General features: G+C 44.6%; 1 pseudogene; it reads left to right on the forward strand.

The window, feature by feature from the left end:
• Nucleotides 1-16,971, forward strand: part of LOC142484845 (uncharacterized) — a 33,989-nt pseudogene that overhangs the window by 5,748 nt on the left and 11,270 nt on the right.

Below are 16,971 nucleotides of genomic sequence, written 5' to 3' on the forward strand. Positions count from 1 at the left end.
CTTTTTTGGCAAGCTGTGTCTTGAGCTCAGCGATCTGCGCCTGTAGCGCTGTGAGATACTGTGATGTGTGTTCAGCTGTCAGCTTTAGCTCTTTCATTTGTAGGTGTTGTTGCAATTTCCACTCCTCAGTGAGAGATCCCTGCTTAAGTGCATCCTGCAATTCTCTTCTCAGGGCTTTCCTCTCTTCACTGTGATCATGTTGAGCTCGCTTCCATGCATCCCTCATCACGTCTTGGAGCTCTGCAAATTCCTTTGCTATGGTCTCAGCAGCTTGTCTTTTCCAGGTCTCTTTCTCTTGGGTGTACTGGCTGTTAAGGATGGAGCAGTGTTTCTGCTCCTCTAAGTCTTGCTTCAGATCCTGGACCGCCTTGTGCTCCCTCTCATACAGGGTTACCTGGGCTCTAAGCTCTTCCTCAAGTGAGGCAATGGTTATGCTCAGTGTGGCCTTCAGCTCCTCATGCTGCTCTTTGGGAACACACTGGGTACTCAGATACTCTTGCAGCATTTTTACCTTGTAGGCAGTCTGGAAACTTTCTTCCTGTAGAACTCGCTGCTTTTCCTCAGCATTCACCCTTTTCTCTTTCGTGTCCTGCAGATGTATATGCAGTTCTTGCAGCTGACTCTGTAGCATATTTTCTGCTTGTGTGCGCTGCTCCAGGGAGACACGTTCTTCTTGCAGCACTCTCTCTGTATCCTGCAGTGCTGTCTGCACGTCTATTTTTTCCCGGGCCAACTGTTTCTTCTCCTCTCCTAATTCATGGAGTTTCTCATCTCCTTCACTGACTTGGGCATAGAGATTCGTGCACTCTTGGGTTACAGTTTCAAAACTGATATTTAACCCTTGAAGATTTCTCTCAATGAACATAGTTCTGTGTTGAAGTGGCAACTCTTCTCCTTAGAGGCTTCCAGCTCTGTAGTAAGCCTGTGAACCTCTTTCTGAGATGCTTCCAGTGCTGCGTCAACTTGAGCCATGAAAGTCTGGTACTGGACAGAATCAGCGTAGGCCTTCTCCAGCTTACTTGACAAGATCACTCTGTCATTCTCCAACTGATATTTTTCTTTTTCCCAGTCACCCTCTGCTTTTTCCAGTGCTAATTGCATCCTTGACTTTTCTTCTATCAATAGTCTCTTCTCCTCTTCTGATTCATGGAGTCTTTTATCTCCTTCACTGGCTTGAACAGAGAAGTTCTTACTCATTTGGTTTATAGTTTCAAACCTTCTATTTAACTCTTCGGAGGCGTCTCTCATAGAACGTATCTCTGTTTTCAAGTAGCATCTCTCCTCCCGAACGACTTCCATCTCTTTTTTGAAGTAGCAAATCTCCTCCTGGGAGACTTTAAGCTCTGTATTAAGCCTGTCAATTTCCTTCATAGAGATTTCCAGGAATTCGTTACTTTTAGAAGCGAGGCGCTGATCCTCAGCAGCATCAGCATATGCCCTCTCCAGCTCACCTGACATGACATCCAGGTCACTCTCCAACTGGTGCTTTTCTTTTTCCTGGAGAACACACTGAGCAATTGCTGAGGAAAGACCGCTCTGTAGTGCAGCCTTGGCTTCTTGCTCCTTATCTAAACGTCCATGAAGACAATCAATCTCTTTCCGTGCAGATTGAAGCGTCTGAGTTAGGACATCTTTTTCTTGATTAAATACATCTTTCTTTTTCTTCCTTGCTTTGAGAAGTTCTGAAGAATCAGTGGTACTGTGTTCACATTTACTGCTCAAGACTGTTTTTTGAGTGGGAGCCATAATTTCAGACATGGGGAAACCACACTTCCCAAGAAACCAGTAAAGAGGAAATGTGTCTTAAAAGCAGAAGCATTAGAATGAACAACAGAAATATTAGACACAGAGAGACAAGATAGGAGAGCTGACCCTTTGAGACTTTAGCATCAGTCACGGAGATTTATAAATGCAAGGAAAAAACATAGACAGAGAAACCTGTAGTTATATCTGAAACTTTAGAAATCAGGCATAGAAATATCATAGACAGCAGGAAACTAATACAGAGAAAAACTTGCAGTTAGATCTGAAACTTTTGACATCGGACATAGGAATATCAGACAGAGAACCCTTCAGTTAAATCTGAAACTTTTGATATCAGGCGTAGGGATATCACAGGTTACAGAGAAACAAACTTTAGGGTAACTTGCAGGTAAACCGGAAACCTTAGAACCAATCATAGAAAGAACTACAGATTGCAGGAAAAAATCACAGTATGCAGTTACAAAATAATGGAAGCACTCTTGTCTTTTGAAATGGGAACCCTGTGAACAGCAGTGGTCCAACCAGGGATGCAGAGACAAGCCTTGTCCAGGGAATGAAAAGTCAGAGTCTAAAAAGGTGGCAACAGGTACTGCAAAGGTTAACCCAGGCACTGCACAAAAGAAAAATCTCAAAGAAAGGTGCACTTGTCTCTGCAGCAACAGTTCTAGTCTCAGCAAAAATGTTTTTTCGTTATGAACGCAATAATTCTTGCAGAACACTTAGCAGCAAAAAAAAAACCTTCCCAACTGGGATTTCCAAAAAAGAAACGAAAGTACTTTTCTTCAACCATGCGGATGTGGTCTGCAGCAGCAGGCAGGAAAGGGTGCAGGCAGAAGAAGAATCTGTTCCAGCGAGGTCCAGAAGTGGCCTTTGCTTTCTGTCACGGGAGACTCCTGTGGCGGGTAGGATCTCGGTGGCCGGAACAGCACGAGTGTAGTAGGGGTCACAAGCAGGAGTCCAAGGCAGGCGGCAGGTAGCGAAGTCAGGAAACAAGCAGAGGTCCGAGGCAGGCGGCAGGTAGCGAAGTCAGGAAACAAGCAGAGGTCCGAGGCAGGCGGCAGGTAGCAAAGTCAGGTAACAAGCAGAGGTCGGCAACGAGGAGACTGGAACAGGACAGGGGAGCAAGGACAGGTCTGGGGGCAGGGACTGAGAACAGGAACAAACAGGGACAAGCCAGATTACCAGCAAGGGCTTTTACTGTGAACAGACTTCTATAATACAGGTACAGGTACAGAAACAGATCAGGATCAGAGGCATGTGCATGGGAGTCTGACTTCAAGCAAAGGCAATTGAACAACCAGGAAGCAGAAGCTATAAAGGACAGAGACAGGAGCAACAAAAAGACAGACAGGCAGACAGAGGAACCCAGAGCAAACAGAAGGCAGCAGCACACCCGGTGAACAAAGAAGCTATGGCTAGGCAGGAGGTCTAGGAGACCCTGACAGTTGGACATCTTTTTAGATGGGAAAGGTATACAGGGATATACCAAATAAATATACATGGGAAGGATGTTGATCCAGGGATTAATCCGATTGCCAATTCTTGGAGTCAGGAAGGAATTAATTTTTCCCCTTAATGGGGTTTTTTGTTTGCCTTCCTCTGGATCAATAAGTATAGATATAGGATAAAGTATCTGTTGTCTAAATTTAGCATAGGTTGAACTTGATGGACGGAAGTCTTTTTTCAATCTCATCTACTATGTAACTATGTGTTAACACACACCTGAATGCTCCAGACCAGCAAACTGCTAAAACGTCGGCTTTTATACAGGTGGTCACACTTGCTGATGATCAATTAATCAAGAACATTTGATTAGCAGCACCTGTCTGCTACTTAGCATCTTAATTCCTATGGAAGCCGTAAGGGTGTACTTAGTTTTTGTAAGGATCCGCGCTGCGGGTATACCCGCGTCCAGCGCTTCCTTACCCCTTTTACAGGCCGTTCAGGCTCCCCAGCGGCGTTTCCCGCTGCTGCCCGCTGTCCCTGCGCCTCCAGGCCGCGCGCGTCACCCCTACGGGCGCGCGTACCCAGACTGCCATTGATTGGCGCCTCCGCTGACATGGCGCACGCTCCTTGCGTGTCTCTGCCCATTTCAGCTCCGTCTCCCAGGTTCCTCTTCCCCGCTTGGTCCTTCCCCTGTCCGTCCCTCTGCTCCTCCCCTTCTTCTGTCTACTCCCAAACCCTCCGGTACGTCTCTCCTATCCTCCCCCCCCCCTCTGACGCTGCGCACTTACCTGGCACGCCCCTTCCCCATCAGCTATGCCTCCCAGGTCCTTCTTCCCTGTCTGTTCCTTCCCTTGTCCGTCCCTCCGCTCCTCCCCTCACTCAGGTCACTCCCAAAGCCTCTGGTAATTTTCCCCTATCTGGGTCTTACTTAGGCCACTCCTCTGTTCCTCCCCTCACGCCGATTGGTCCGAAACTTCTCCACTCTGCTCTCCTATCAGGTCCTCCTTCGGGCCACTCCTCTGTCACTCCCCTTCCACTGATTGGTCCCAGCCCCCTATTTAATCCCCCTTCACCACTTCCTCTTTGCTCTGCACAGCTTCTGTACCTTGGTGCTGTCTGCTGTTGCCTGGCCTCTCTTGTTTTTCAGTGACCGTTCCCGTCCCTGGACATTCTGCTGTCCTCCCTGGATATGACCTTTTGCTTTGGACTTTACTACGCCGCTCTCTGGAACCCTTGAACTTCGCTTTAGACTTTCTACGCTGCAGACTTCGACAACCCTTGGACACGGCACACGGACAATCTACTACGCTGCTCTCTCCACTCCTCAACCCAGGCTTACGGACAATCGTTTACGCTGCCCTCTCCAAACCCAGGACCCTTGACTTACGAACATTACCCTTCTCTGCCGGAGCTGTTAAGTACGGTACCATTTACATTCTAGTTTCCAGGACCATCTACGCTACTTCCACACTCCGGCCGTGCCCCTGTTTGCTACTAGGTGTGCGGTATTACTCCCTTCCACCTAATTCCTGGGGTCTCGTCTGGCTTGTGGGCAGGCCGAGCGTTACAATTTTTCAAACATGGCTTCTCCATTTTGGCTTTATTTTGGTTAAATAAATCATGACACGGTGTAATATGTCATGTGTCGTTGTTCATCTGAGGTTGTATTTACCTAATTTTAAGACCTGCTAAGGAACAGACGATTATTATTATGTCCTGATATGTAAAAACATAGAATTCAAAGAGGGTGTACTTTCTTTTTCACACAACTGTTTTACATGTTGGTGAAGGGGTGCACAATCATTTCTGGGGGGGGGGGGGGTTGGCAGTTAGAGGCCACGCGCTTCCCCGAAGACATTTAAATTAAATGCCGGGGATCGCGTGAGGCCGCTGTAACTTCACTTATGTTGCATTCCAGCGACACATCGCCATGGCAACCAGGCATAAAATGACCTGTCATTTGACGCTGGAGCTGAACGGAGAGTGGGGGGGGAGCAGGTAGGGGGGTTCGGGGAGATAAGTTTGCACTCCCCGGTGCTAGTGCATGATCCTGTCCTGTTTGAGATTTCTAGCTTTCTCCATGGTCTCCCAAGTTGGTCTCTGTCTCTGCCTCTCTCTCACTTCTTGATATTGCTGTGAAGGACAAGTACAGTCATATCCCTAACTGCAGAGGTCACCACCGTGTGCTGAAACGCTTCCACAGGAACCAGAAGCATTGTTAGAGTATCTGAATAACTCGTTGATGATGAACAATGACAAGAAGCAGATCACTTCCTCACATCTGTCTCTCCCACTGTAAAGTGTCACAGATCGAGAGGACCCATAGTCTTTCTCTTCTGTACCTCACAGTGACACAGACAGGAAAAGCCCTTATTACTTCAGATCTGTAGATCTTACCCATTCTGTTTGCTTCCAGAGCCCACCATGGAGCACCTGACTAATTCGATTATGATGGACAAGAAGCAGCGAACTGAGGGAATCTTGAATCACATCCTAGACATCATCTACCTGCTGACTGGAGAGGTGAGAGCTTCTAAAGATGGTCATAATGGCACCCCTCGTATTATCTTTTAAATAAAGTAGCAAAGATTACATTTTAGTGCATAATACTGTCCTGTTTGAGGATTCCTGAAATGTGGTAACTTTCCTCATAGTATTTCAGGTTGGTCTCTCTCCTATTGCTGATGTGATAGGACAAGTACAGTCACTGTTCCTAACTGTAGAGGTCACCAAGTGGAGAAACACTCCCACAGGGACCAGAGCGCATTCTTAGAATTTCTAAGTAACTCACTGATGATGAAAAAGTACAAGGAGCTGATGACTCCCTCATATCTGTCCCTCCCACTGCAAAGAGACACAGATAAATTTGCCCCATAGTCTTTCTTCTCTGTACTTCAAAATGCACAGTGACACAGACAGAAAATGCCCTTATTCCCTATATCTGTACTTCTGACATCTCCCATGTTATCTTTTGTCCCAGAGACCATTCTTGGAGCATCTGACTGACTCTCTGATGAACAAAATTAATAATGAGAAGATGACTGAGAGGATCTTGAATCACACCCAGGAGATCATCTACCTGCTGTCTGGAGAGGTGAGACATGCTGTACAGATGCAGCGGCCGTTATTCGAACACTTCACGCATTGTATACCTCGGAATACCCATGTCATGGCGCGGGATTTCTTCCAACTCTACCGCCCCTTCCCGCCTTAAGACGCGAGTGCAGAAAATGGCATTTTAGTGTTAAACACTGAAATTGGCACAGTAGCACAGTTCTGTACACATTACATTTCATTGCACAAATAGAAACAGAATCCATGCACAAACAAAGCTACCGCGATAAACAGTTGTGCTGGGCGATTGGTCGCGTTAATGCCGCGTGGACTACAGCAGCGCACACGCAAATTGTTCCGTGATTTATTAGAATAACGGCTGCTGCATCTGTATAATATCATAGTGCGTATGTGTGTTACTTTGAGAACCGATGTCCAGGGACAGATGCAGCTATTCAATGACAGAGCCTGGGACAGACAAGACGACTGAGCATGGGGAGAGCACAAGAGGGACATGTCTAGGTAGAAGGAGAGAACAGATAAAGTTGATCAACCATAAGTTTGGACACAATAGAGGATTTTGCTAGTGAGCGGATAGTCCCATTGATTGGCTTTTGTCAGAGATGAAATGAAGGACCGACCAGCCACGTTACCAAATACTGTCAGAAACATTTATCACCTACTTGACGAGAACCAATAATTGTGGAAAGCCTGCAAGAGGCGAGACCTACAAAAAACAATCGATCTGGAATGCGACGGCCGCATGTAGCGTGCAATCACGGAAGCTAAAAGTCGGAGAAAGGACCTCACAGAGCTCTGGCGCATCCAGACATTTAACGAGGTCTTTAAACAAGACTACACGTGCAAGGGCCAATTACTGTCGAAAAGAGCCATGAAATTTGAGAGAGCCCATATTGAAGGGGAGGAGCAAAGGGACACTGATGCATCCACCGCTGCCTCTGCACGTTGGAACACCAATTTGGAAGAAAACTTAGAGGTTTACATGTAGGAAAGGAAGCCGTCGCTGCTGAAGCCCAAGCCGAGATCTTTGAAGAAGCCGGAAGACAAGGTGGCGGGGAGCACTGGAGAAATCCAATAGCTTTAGAAGATCCAGCACACCAGAGACTATTTAATAAATCATGCCAGTATGAACGCCAGTATGAACGCCAGTTCACCAACTCTACCCGATGAGGAGGGTATTACAGATGCCAAAGCAATGGAGACTCCACATGAAACAGAGGAACAGCATCTTCAAGCATACGCTACATGGGATGGCTACATCTACCACAGTGAACCACACACTCGCATGGGTACAGATGCACTACACTAAGCTCGCAATCCAGATACGTTAACACAGAGAACACCCTTTCTCATACTTACACACTGTCACGTTACATCCACTGCACGTAAAAGACGACTGCAGGGTTCCCCTCAGCAAGGACTATTGTACATAACGCATACCCAACACACACACCAAAGGCATCCAATAAACCCTTCTCCACCTTACGGTTCAATGTTGTGAACCAATATGATGGACAGAGCAACATACCCAACTACAACAGCCCACATCTTCAGCCCTGGGTACACCAACCGTATCTAGTACAAGTTATTTAAAGAAACGAAAGACCAGTCACAAGATACAATAATACCAGAACACCTATCCCAGTCCATAGGACATGTGATGCCCATAGAGGAGTGTATTACCGAGTCCTGAAAATTGCCGGGTAGCGAGTACCCGGTGGAAAAATAGAAAATTTGCAATGCCGGTGAAGGAAAATCCATTATTTCCTCCCCTGGCTTCAGAACCGAGAGGAGCCTTTCCTCTGCCAAGTAAACTGAAGCCTTGTGACTGGATACACCATCTGCACCGTTTGCAGCAGACTTCCCAGGAAGCTTTCACGCCCTGCCACTGTTATCTTTTTGATGAACTATCAATCCTGGTAGACGAACGAAATGAAACGTAACGCAAGCCAGGTTTCAAATCCTTTGTCTCAATTTATTACTCATAGGGTTATGATTTTTATACAGAAAAAAAAGATATTGGTTAGAGGCGTAACATAGGCGTAACATAGGCGTAACATAGGCGTAACATAGGCGTAACATAGGCGTAACATAGGCGTATACTAGGTGTTTCTTGGGCGTAGCTTTGATTAGAGGCGTGATTTAGGGGCAGGACATATTAGTGGCGTGTCTTTTGGGACGTGTCTTTCCCAATACAAGCAATGTCTGAATACATAGCTTATTCATTGTCTGTTATCAGAGACCTTGAGTCTTTAGCAACTATATTACACTATTTTTCTTCTTGCAGAGAACCATTCTATTATATTCTAACTAAAACATCAGGAAATTGGCAACACAAAAGTATCGTAGTAATATCCTGACCAGGAAGAAAGGAAATGCAATTTGGCAGAAACTGAGTGCATTTAGGAATTATATTTCAGCAAAAGGCTGACTACAGAATCTTAACTAGTTATGACCAGACAAAATGGAAGCTTAACATGAGTGCAGATTCTGGCCTGAGATACTGGTCCTAACAGCCGGGTACCAAGGACCTGGACCAGGCAGCTTTGAATTACCTGCAGCTGACAGCAGAGGGTGAGAAGGACCACTGCAACTTGTGGGAGCAATGGCGACATGCTGGTGGCGGTGGAAGCAGAGAACGTCATTGTTGAGCCAGTGGGAGCAGCAGAACACATCCTATCACAGTGGGAGCTGGGAAATGTTACCGGAGCAGGGGCATTAATTTTGGACAGCCAGCTCCTTATCCTTCGCAGAGCTCCTCATCACCCTCCACCGCTGGCTACAGGTAAGTTTTCTGCTGCTCTGCTCCTGCCGTTCTCCAAGAAGAGGACCGATGGAGCAGAGCAGAATGGAAATTACTGGACACCGGATCACAGCCCCCTGGGTAATTTCTGGATGCCCAGTACATCACTACCATAGAGGAAACCAGGAGCCTATTCAATTAACTTGGAGTTTGCTTCAAATGCTGCACTTCCAGAAGTCACCTCTTCAGAGACTGTAAAGATGCTATCAAATATACAGAGTGTGACAGTGACATGTAGCAGCTTTATATCCAGAGACATTTAACCTAACTGACTCAAGGCCCCCAACCCTGTTTCAAAGTATGGTGGAGAGAGAGAAGAGTAAATAACACCACCATCAGTCACATTCAAGTGCACCAAGGTTTGTGGAGAAGGAGGTGATGCGAGATCCTGCTCTAAAATATGTCTTGTAGTACATCCAGAGTGACAATCTGAAAAGGCTATAAGAGTGTACACCATCATTGATGATCAAAGCAACTGATCTTTAGTTAGGTCAGAGTTCTTTGACTTGTACAACATATGAGACAATGCTTCCCTCCTACACACTCAGAACATGCGCAGGAATGATGGAGACAACAGGTAGTAGAGCAAATGGCTACATCACGTGTTCCATAGATTGTAGAATAAAGATACCACTCCCTACTCTATACGAGTGTAGTCAGATGCCAGAAAATAGCTAAATTCCCACACGAGACATGGCACGTCATCACCCTCACCTCAGAAGAATTGCTGATCGTGTCCCACTGTTAGACCAAGAGAAACAGGTCTTACTACTGCTTGGCAGGTATATCTTGAGGGTATACAAAGTCCGCAAACAGCTAAATGGATCCCATAACACCCCATATTCCCGAAGACTTGACCTGGTATTGGTAATTGTGTGTGACGTATGCATTGCCAAGGTGCACAGACCTGACAACGTCGATGCCCAATAAGCAAACATTGGATAATGGACGTGCATCTCTCTTCAAACCATGTCCTAACCACTTCGACATAAAAGTAGGGCTTGGCAACAAGGAGAAAGAAAGGCATATCACTGAAACTTACAGAGATATCTTTACATGAGAGAAGTGTGGAAATGGTCTAGGATGTACAGCATTGCAGACAACAAAAGACAATGATAAACCAGCTCCATCAATGGAAGACAGATTTACTGAGGATGATGGATAAAGACCTCTTTACAGATGAATCAAACAGTTTGGTGACCTGCTTCCATTTAATTCACCCAGAGGACATCTCCCAAACAACAGAGAACAGGCCCTCTCTAGACTTGCTTTGCTGCGTTACAACTTGGAAAGGAAGCCAGAGACAAAGCGTCACTTTATGGACTTCAGGCAGAAGATATTCGACAGTGGTTAGCAGAACCCACTCCTCCACTGAAGGAAGGCGAAGAATGCTGGTACCAGCATTATTTAGCGTTTACCACCCCCATAAACCTGGTCAAATCCAGGTGGTATTTAATTCAAGTGTTCAATTCCAAGGAGTCTCCTTAAACTATTCTCATTACTGGACCAGACTTAACGAATTGTCTTCTAGAAATGTTAATCTGCTTTAGGAAGGAGGGGGAAGAATTCAAACAGGAAAAAGACGGTACACAGACAAAAAAAGGTAACGCTGGACGTGGTGACCAAGAACAATGTTTATTGATTAAAATACAAAAACGTGGTGCTTGCAAGTTCTCTAACATGTTTCGTATGGCGTAGGTGCTTTGTAAAGCCTTGTGATTTGAGCCGTCTGTGGAAATCCGGGACTGAGATACTCCATTTCCTCATTTCTGTTCATGTTCCTACAATAAAACATCAAAAGTTCAAAGACTCCATTTTGTATGAAAGAAGGAATCATCTGCTTGTCTCAATTTATTAAGCCTCAGTAAGCCGGAGACAGAACAAATATATAATGTGCTTTTTGTGAAAAAGGTGGGGATTCTGGGGTCCTCAATCAATCTTTTTGTGAGAAGCTATTAGCACAGTAGCCGTCTACGCACTCGAGAGCTCACGCATGCGCAGACTACTGTGTTAATAGCTTTTAAGGGCTGATGTGATGGTGAAGGGGTTAAGCAGGCTCATTAATTAATAAAGTTTTAGCCCACTTGGTTACCCCTGATCCATGTGTTGAGGTCCTAGAGTGTCAGCTCTTGGACCCAGATGTCAGAAATGCATGTTGCAAATTACTGTGACTGTGTGCAAATTATGCGACATTAAAGATTTATTTGTGTTTTGCTTTTCTGGGTGCTGGGGCCAGGAGATTTCTAGGCTGTTAGTTTTAGCGTGGGTTTGCCGGAGAAAGTCTTTACATAATGTGTCTATGTATTGGGGTTCCAGAGTTCTGGGATACCCCAAAAGTTGGATCTGGGAATCGAGTGAGATTCTTGGATGCAGCAAAGCACATTGCTCCGGGCAAACTCTGACTCTGAAAACGTTCTTACGACTCACCGCCAGGATTCCTGCTGCAGCATCATCCAGACAAGGTAACCGGGCATGGAGGGGTTAATGTATACCTGCAACCATACCGGGGGTCCCTAGTATAAAGAGAGGTCCCCAGTATAACGAAGGGTGCCCAGATACATTAACAAAACACGCAAAACCCCAGCAAGCTCTTTTTGGGAACCCCTGAGCCCCCACAAAATATAATAATATATGCCCAGATACATGCCCAGGTACCCTGAACCTGGCATAGGGGTTCAGGGGATGCTCCAGCTATAGGATAAAGCTGAGAATGATTTCTTGTGTGTTAAAGGTTTAAAAGTTATTTGTAGAGTGTGCCAAGAATGAGGCTAGTGAGTGTAGACAATATATACCCTCACTCCATCCCTGACACTAGAACTCGGACTTACACATCTTTATCACACAAAAATATAGGACACAGTATATTTTATTAAAGCGTTATATTTAATAGGTATATGTACTGATAATGAACTGTGGGATTTCCAAGTCATGGATTCCGAGGGACCAGATGTCTACCAAGCTTGGTGCCTATGGGTCTGTTCGGTGTCCGGACTTGAAATCCTCAGGGATGCCACGGTGTTAGAACAAGAGGGGTAGTGCAGTTCTGCTTGAGTACCCGCATCCTGGGCTAACACAGGGCTATCCGGCCACCATTTGCCAGAGCCCAGACTCTGTGGAGCTTGTACAGCAGGTGGGTGTGGTGGTGAAGGGGTTAACCAGGCCAATAATAAAGGTCTTATGCCCGGCTGGTTACCCCTAAACCTTGGACTGGCCATGGACTTTTATACCTGATCCCTCTCTCCAGACTATTTTTAATAACGCAATAAAAGGGTTTTTACTAGCATGTTATTTAACTTCTTCATTATGAGTGCATTCAGTAGGTTACTTTCTTCTTTTCAGTGCTTCCAATTATTAGCCCTACATTGCACCTTCTGATTATTACTCTTTTCTGTTAAATTATTCAGGCAGATGCGAACAAACCTCCACTTTCTTCCCCATCCCCCTATTACATTTACCCCTAAACCTTGTTTGGGATGAGGAGGTTAATTGCTGGTCACCACAATGCCTTGTTTCCCCTATACATTTATTTATTTATAAAATATTTTACCAGGAAGTAATACATTGAGTTACCTCTCGTTTTCAAGTATGTTCTGGGCACAGAGTTAAGACAAATAATACATGTTTACAAATACAGTTACATAATGAGCAGGGTATACATTATATACAAGACATTGCATGCACAGTTAAAGATAATTTGTAATATGGGCATATGAAACAGTTACTATCTGTAATGTCCCTGTTTTGCAGCTCAGAAACTAGCTGCAGTCCTATGAATGTATGTTGAATGTGCAAACGATATTCGCGACACAAGGGTAAGCTCTTAGTGCTGTGCCAAGCATTAATTGAAGAAGCGCGTCTGTGGTAAGGGGCTACATTGAAGCTCTGTATCACTTCCTAAACCGCAAAACACTCCGGAGAAGTCTTAACCATAAACTCAAGTGGATAAGTGGTTTGCGGTTTATTTGAAGTGGTGGAATGCAACAATGTATCCTGCGGTCTTGTTAACCAATTAAGGTCACGTGGTGGAGTTCTTCTGCGGTTACTGATCCCGGCAAGCAGTGATACATTGTATGCCATGACTCAAACCGCAAACCACATCACAGAGCCTATTCAATTAAGTAGCTAACTTTTGTTAGGAAGGAGATAGCACTCTAGTTTTTGGTATACAGATAGTTGAGGACGTAACATTCACATACCTATCGTTTTTATCTCACCCACACATATAGAAACCATATATAAAAATAAAATGGGTTTCAGCTATGTTTTAAAATGTAGAGACAGTAACCCTTGCCTGTCCGCCCGGCAATGAATCCATTAGCATGTCAATATGGTAAGGGTGGATGAGCTGAGGGATTTTTCATCTCCGTACTTCACAGGGCACCCTGAGGAGTTGGCGCCACAGCGTCTAGAGAAGTCCGGAGTTGAAAAGCCTCAGAGACCCTAGGTGTTAGGTCGGCCGGAATATTGCAAAGTACCAGATACTGGTACGCAGTATAGGCTATCAACACTTGGTAGCCAAACCCCAGTCTTACTGTTGCCAGGTAAGGAGTTGGGCCCGGTATGCTAAGCAGCTTAAGTGCCAAGTTGGCGCATGCTCTTAGCAAACCGGGAAGCAACTTCTGCCCATTTTGTAAGCTACTGGCAAGTTTGGGACAGGTGGGAAAAGTTGTTCCCATGGGAGGATTGGCTGGGTATGTTACAGATAGGACCCATAACCCTATAAAAATGCCTACAGCCCAGTCCTAGATAGATCCATCTGAGATTCACCAAGATCCGTCCAAGTTACAGCAGCAGCGGTTCCGGAGTGTGAGGTTTTAACTACATCGTAACCAAAGATCGCGCCCCTCTTCCAGAATTCATTTGAGCTAAGGATTCCTGAACGAATCCTGTAAGGACTAAACGAAAAGATTTCCTCCGGCGGAGATACAGGGGTGCCAACTTGCGCCCCTAGCCAAGGATTGTCACACGGCTCAAATCACACACCCACTCGCATGCGTGCAGGGGTGCCAAGAGACTGTTGTCAATTCATTCGTTCCGTGGACATTTTATTTTGTTTTCCCATCCCAGTAAGTGTTTATTAAGAGTAATTGTTTAGAATTGTGTGTTTGTCTTAGAAGGAAATTAATTACAATATTTTTGCCTGCCTTGTTGTGCTCAATCCAAAATCCCGGTATTAATGTGATGATAAGCCTTGGTCTCCAGTGACAGTGGGCTCAGTAAGCAAAGAGGCAGAGGTGCCATGTTGGCGCATGCCCTTTTGCAGAATGAAAAAAGTTGCCCACCCAGCTTTACAATACCGGTAAATCGGTGATTGGCTGGCAGAGAAATTCCCACGCTCTGATAGGCTGTAGAGGTTTGTGAATGGGACACTGAAACCCATAAGGAGCCTTCCAGCCAATCGGGCAGATTCCAAGCGCCAAACCAACAGCGGCAAATTCAAAGGTGCTCTGTGCTGAATAGACGCGAGCCGGCTTCAAAGATTTTAAATGAGAAAAGTTTCTAAGTCCCACTTTTTGAGAACGTAGCAGTTGCGACTGGCATTGCATGCCGAAATCAGTTCCAGGAGTTTGTGAGTACCTCCCGGTCATTGGAAAGGGCTCCTACAGAGGTCATTTTTGTGAATTTCGTTTAAAGGACTATTTTATTCGTTAGCCCCGTTCCCAGTAAGTGTGTTAACCCTGTAAATTGTGTTACATTGTGTGTATGTCTTTTCCTGAAATACATGACAATTTATTTTACCTCCTTGCTTTGCTCAATCAATGATCCCGGTATAAAAAGGTGTTGATTAACCTGGTCTCCCGTGACAGGTGAGCAAACTTTTTAAGTGAGAGCCCCCCTTTTCGTCTATGATATTAGTGTGGCCCACCCTGCCTGATTTAATCCAAAGCCACATGAGAAAAAACTTTATTAAATCGGTATCGATATGCAATATAAATGTGAATACAAATACGTAAAAATACTTGCATAATACATCATTTTACAAAAAATGTGCCAAATTTTATATGGGTCTTTAAAATAAATCACGCCTTAATTTCCTCTCATCTCATATCCCTTCTCCCCCGTCTCATATCCCTTCTCCTCATCTCTCATCTCATACATAGCTCTCTTTTATTCTGTAGGAATACATAATTGTGAGGAAGAATTCCCCCCACAGCAGCATCCACCTGCTAACTGGAGAGGTGAGTACTGCTGGTGAATGTTACATTATACCAGATTCATGACTGTTCTGTCCCAGGTTCACTGTGGCAAGTGAGTAGAGACAGGCAGCTTAACTCTTTTGATGCATACAGAGTCCTTTTCTTCTGTAATCTCTATTGTAGAACAACAGTAACAAAAAAAGGGGTGGTCTGGGCAGGTAACAAATATAAGGGAAAAGTTAATTATATTAACTTTTCCAGAGGAGATAGGTGAGGTGACATCTCAAGACGGCTGCTGGCTGAAAGAGGCAGTTTGCTTATCTGTTCAAGAAGGAAATATGGCAAGGAGAAACCAACAGCCAGGGGTCTTGAAACATACCAAATTAGAGCCAGTACAGTAGTTACCCTTTACTGACCACGCTCTGTCTGGACCTGTGTGTATTATTATATCTTCTCTCTGATTCTCTGCATGTTCTTGTTTTACTGTCTCTTTATAAGTAATTACAGAATAAATTGCTTTATGTGAACGCTGAATGGGATTCTCTCTGTCTCAGGTACCTATAAGGTGTGAGGATGTTGCTGTCTATTTCTCTATGGAGGAGTGGGACTATATAGAAGGACACAAGGGGCTTTACAAGGACGCAATGGTGGAGAATTACAAGTCCCTCAAATCTTTGGGAATCCCATTAAACAGGAGTTCAGGTAGAACTATGTTTTAAAAAAGTTCATAGCTTCCTGCTAGATTCAATAGAAGTGACATACAGACAAACTCACGTGTAACAAAAATGGTAGAGATGAAAATAAAAAAGGGACGAGAACAAGAAACAATAGTGGTATTTGTTTCCAAAAGTTAATCAGTGTATTAACTAACATCCAATGGTTGCACTCACGTTTGGGAAGATCTTTTAAGCATTTAGCATTTGATGAGTCTCTCCTTTAGCTCTCCCCTTGATCACTCTCCTGCACAAATCCTCTAGGGTTGCTCGGGCTGCAGACACAGCTTCCCTATAGTGTAGTTCGGATTCCATCCTCAAACCTACCTGTCGATATGTTCCATCGCCGTGTGGTTGCATATGCGCACTTAGTCCTTCTCGTCCAGGAAAGTCAATGGGGGCTGGGAAATGTCCTCTGTTTTCTCGGCTATCTCCATCCTACGCATTTCGCCGGGTACTCGGCTTCATCAGGGAAGCCACAGGGTTGCACTACTACTACTACTAAATCTAGCTGGAAGCTATGAGCTCTTTTGAACTTTTTTGGACTTATTTGTTTACCCCCCAGTGGAGGATGGATATTGACTTGCTACACCACGTGATTTATTGCTAAAAATCTATCAATTGTGGTTTTATTTAGCTGTGTTTTCTTAGAGTTTTTATAGATGTTTTTCACAATACATACATTCAGCAGCATAATATATTTATATCATATATACTTTTTTCAATATTAATGCACTTGTTAATAATTTAGTATTTAGTTGAGTAGCGCTTTTTGAATAGTTATATATAGAACTATGTTTTGTTTGTTATGGGCTTGAATCAAAATATCCCATTCAAGGTTGATGCCAATTATGTAAAAGATATTATCAGCAGAGACACAAGTTTGCAGTCTCTCTCTCTGCTGTGTTAGCAGAACACCGTCCCAAGTGTATTAAAATGGCGACGTAACCCTTGTGGGTAAAAAACTCTGAATTAAAATGTTTTTATATCTTAATTTAGATGTGAATCCTATGTAGATAGGGTCAATTAATTT

The sequence above is a fragment of the Ascaphus truei genome, unplaced genomic scaffold (genome assembly GCF_040206685.1).
Source record: "Ascaphus truei isolate aAscTru1 unplaced genomic scaffold, aAscTru1.hap1 HAP1_SCAFFOLD_437, whole genome shotgun sequence".
Classification (NCBI taxonomy): domain Eukaryota; kingdom Metazoa; phylum Chordata; class Amphibia; order Anura; family Ascaphidae; genus Ascaphus; species Ascaphus truei.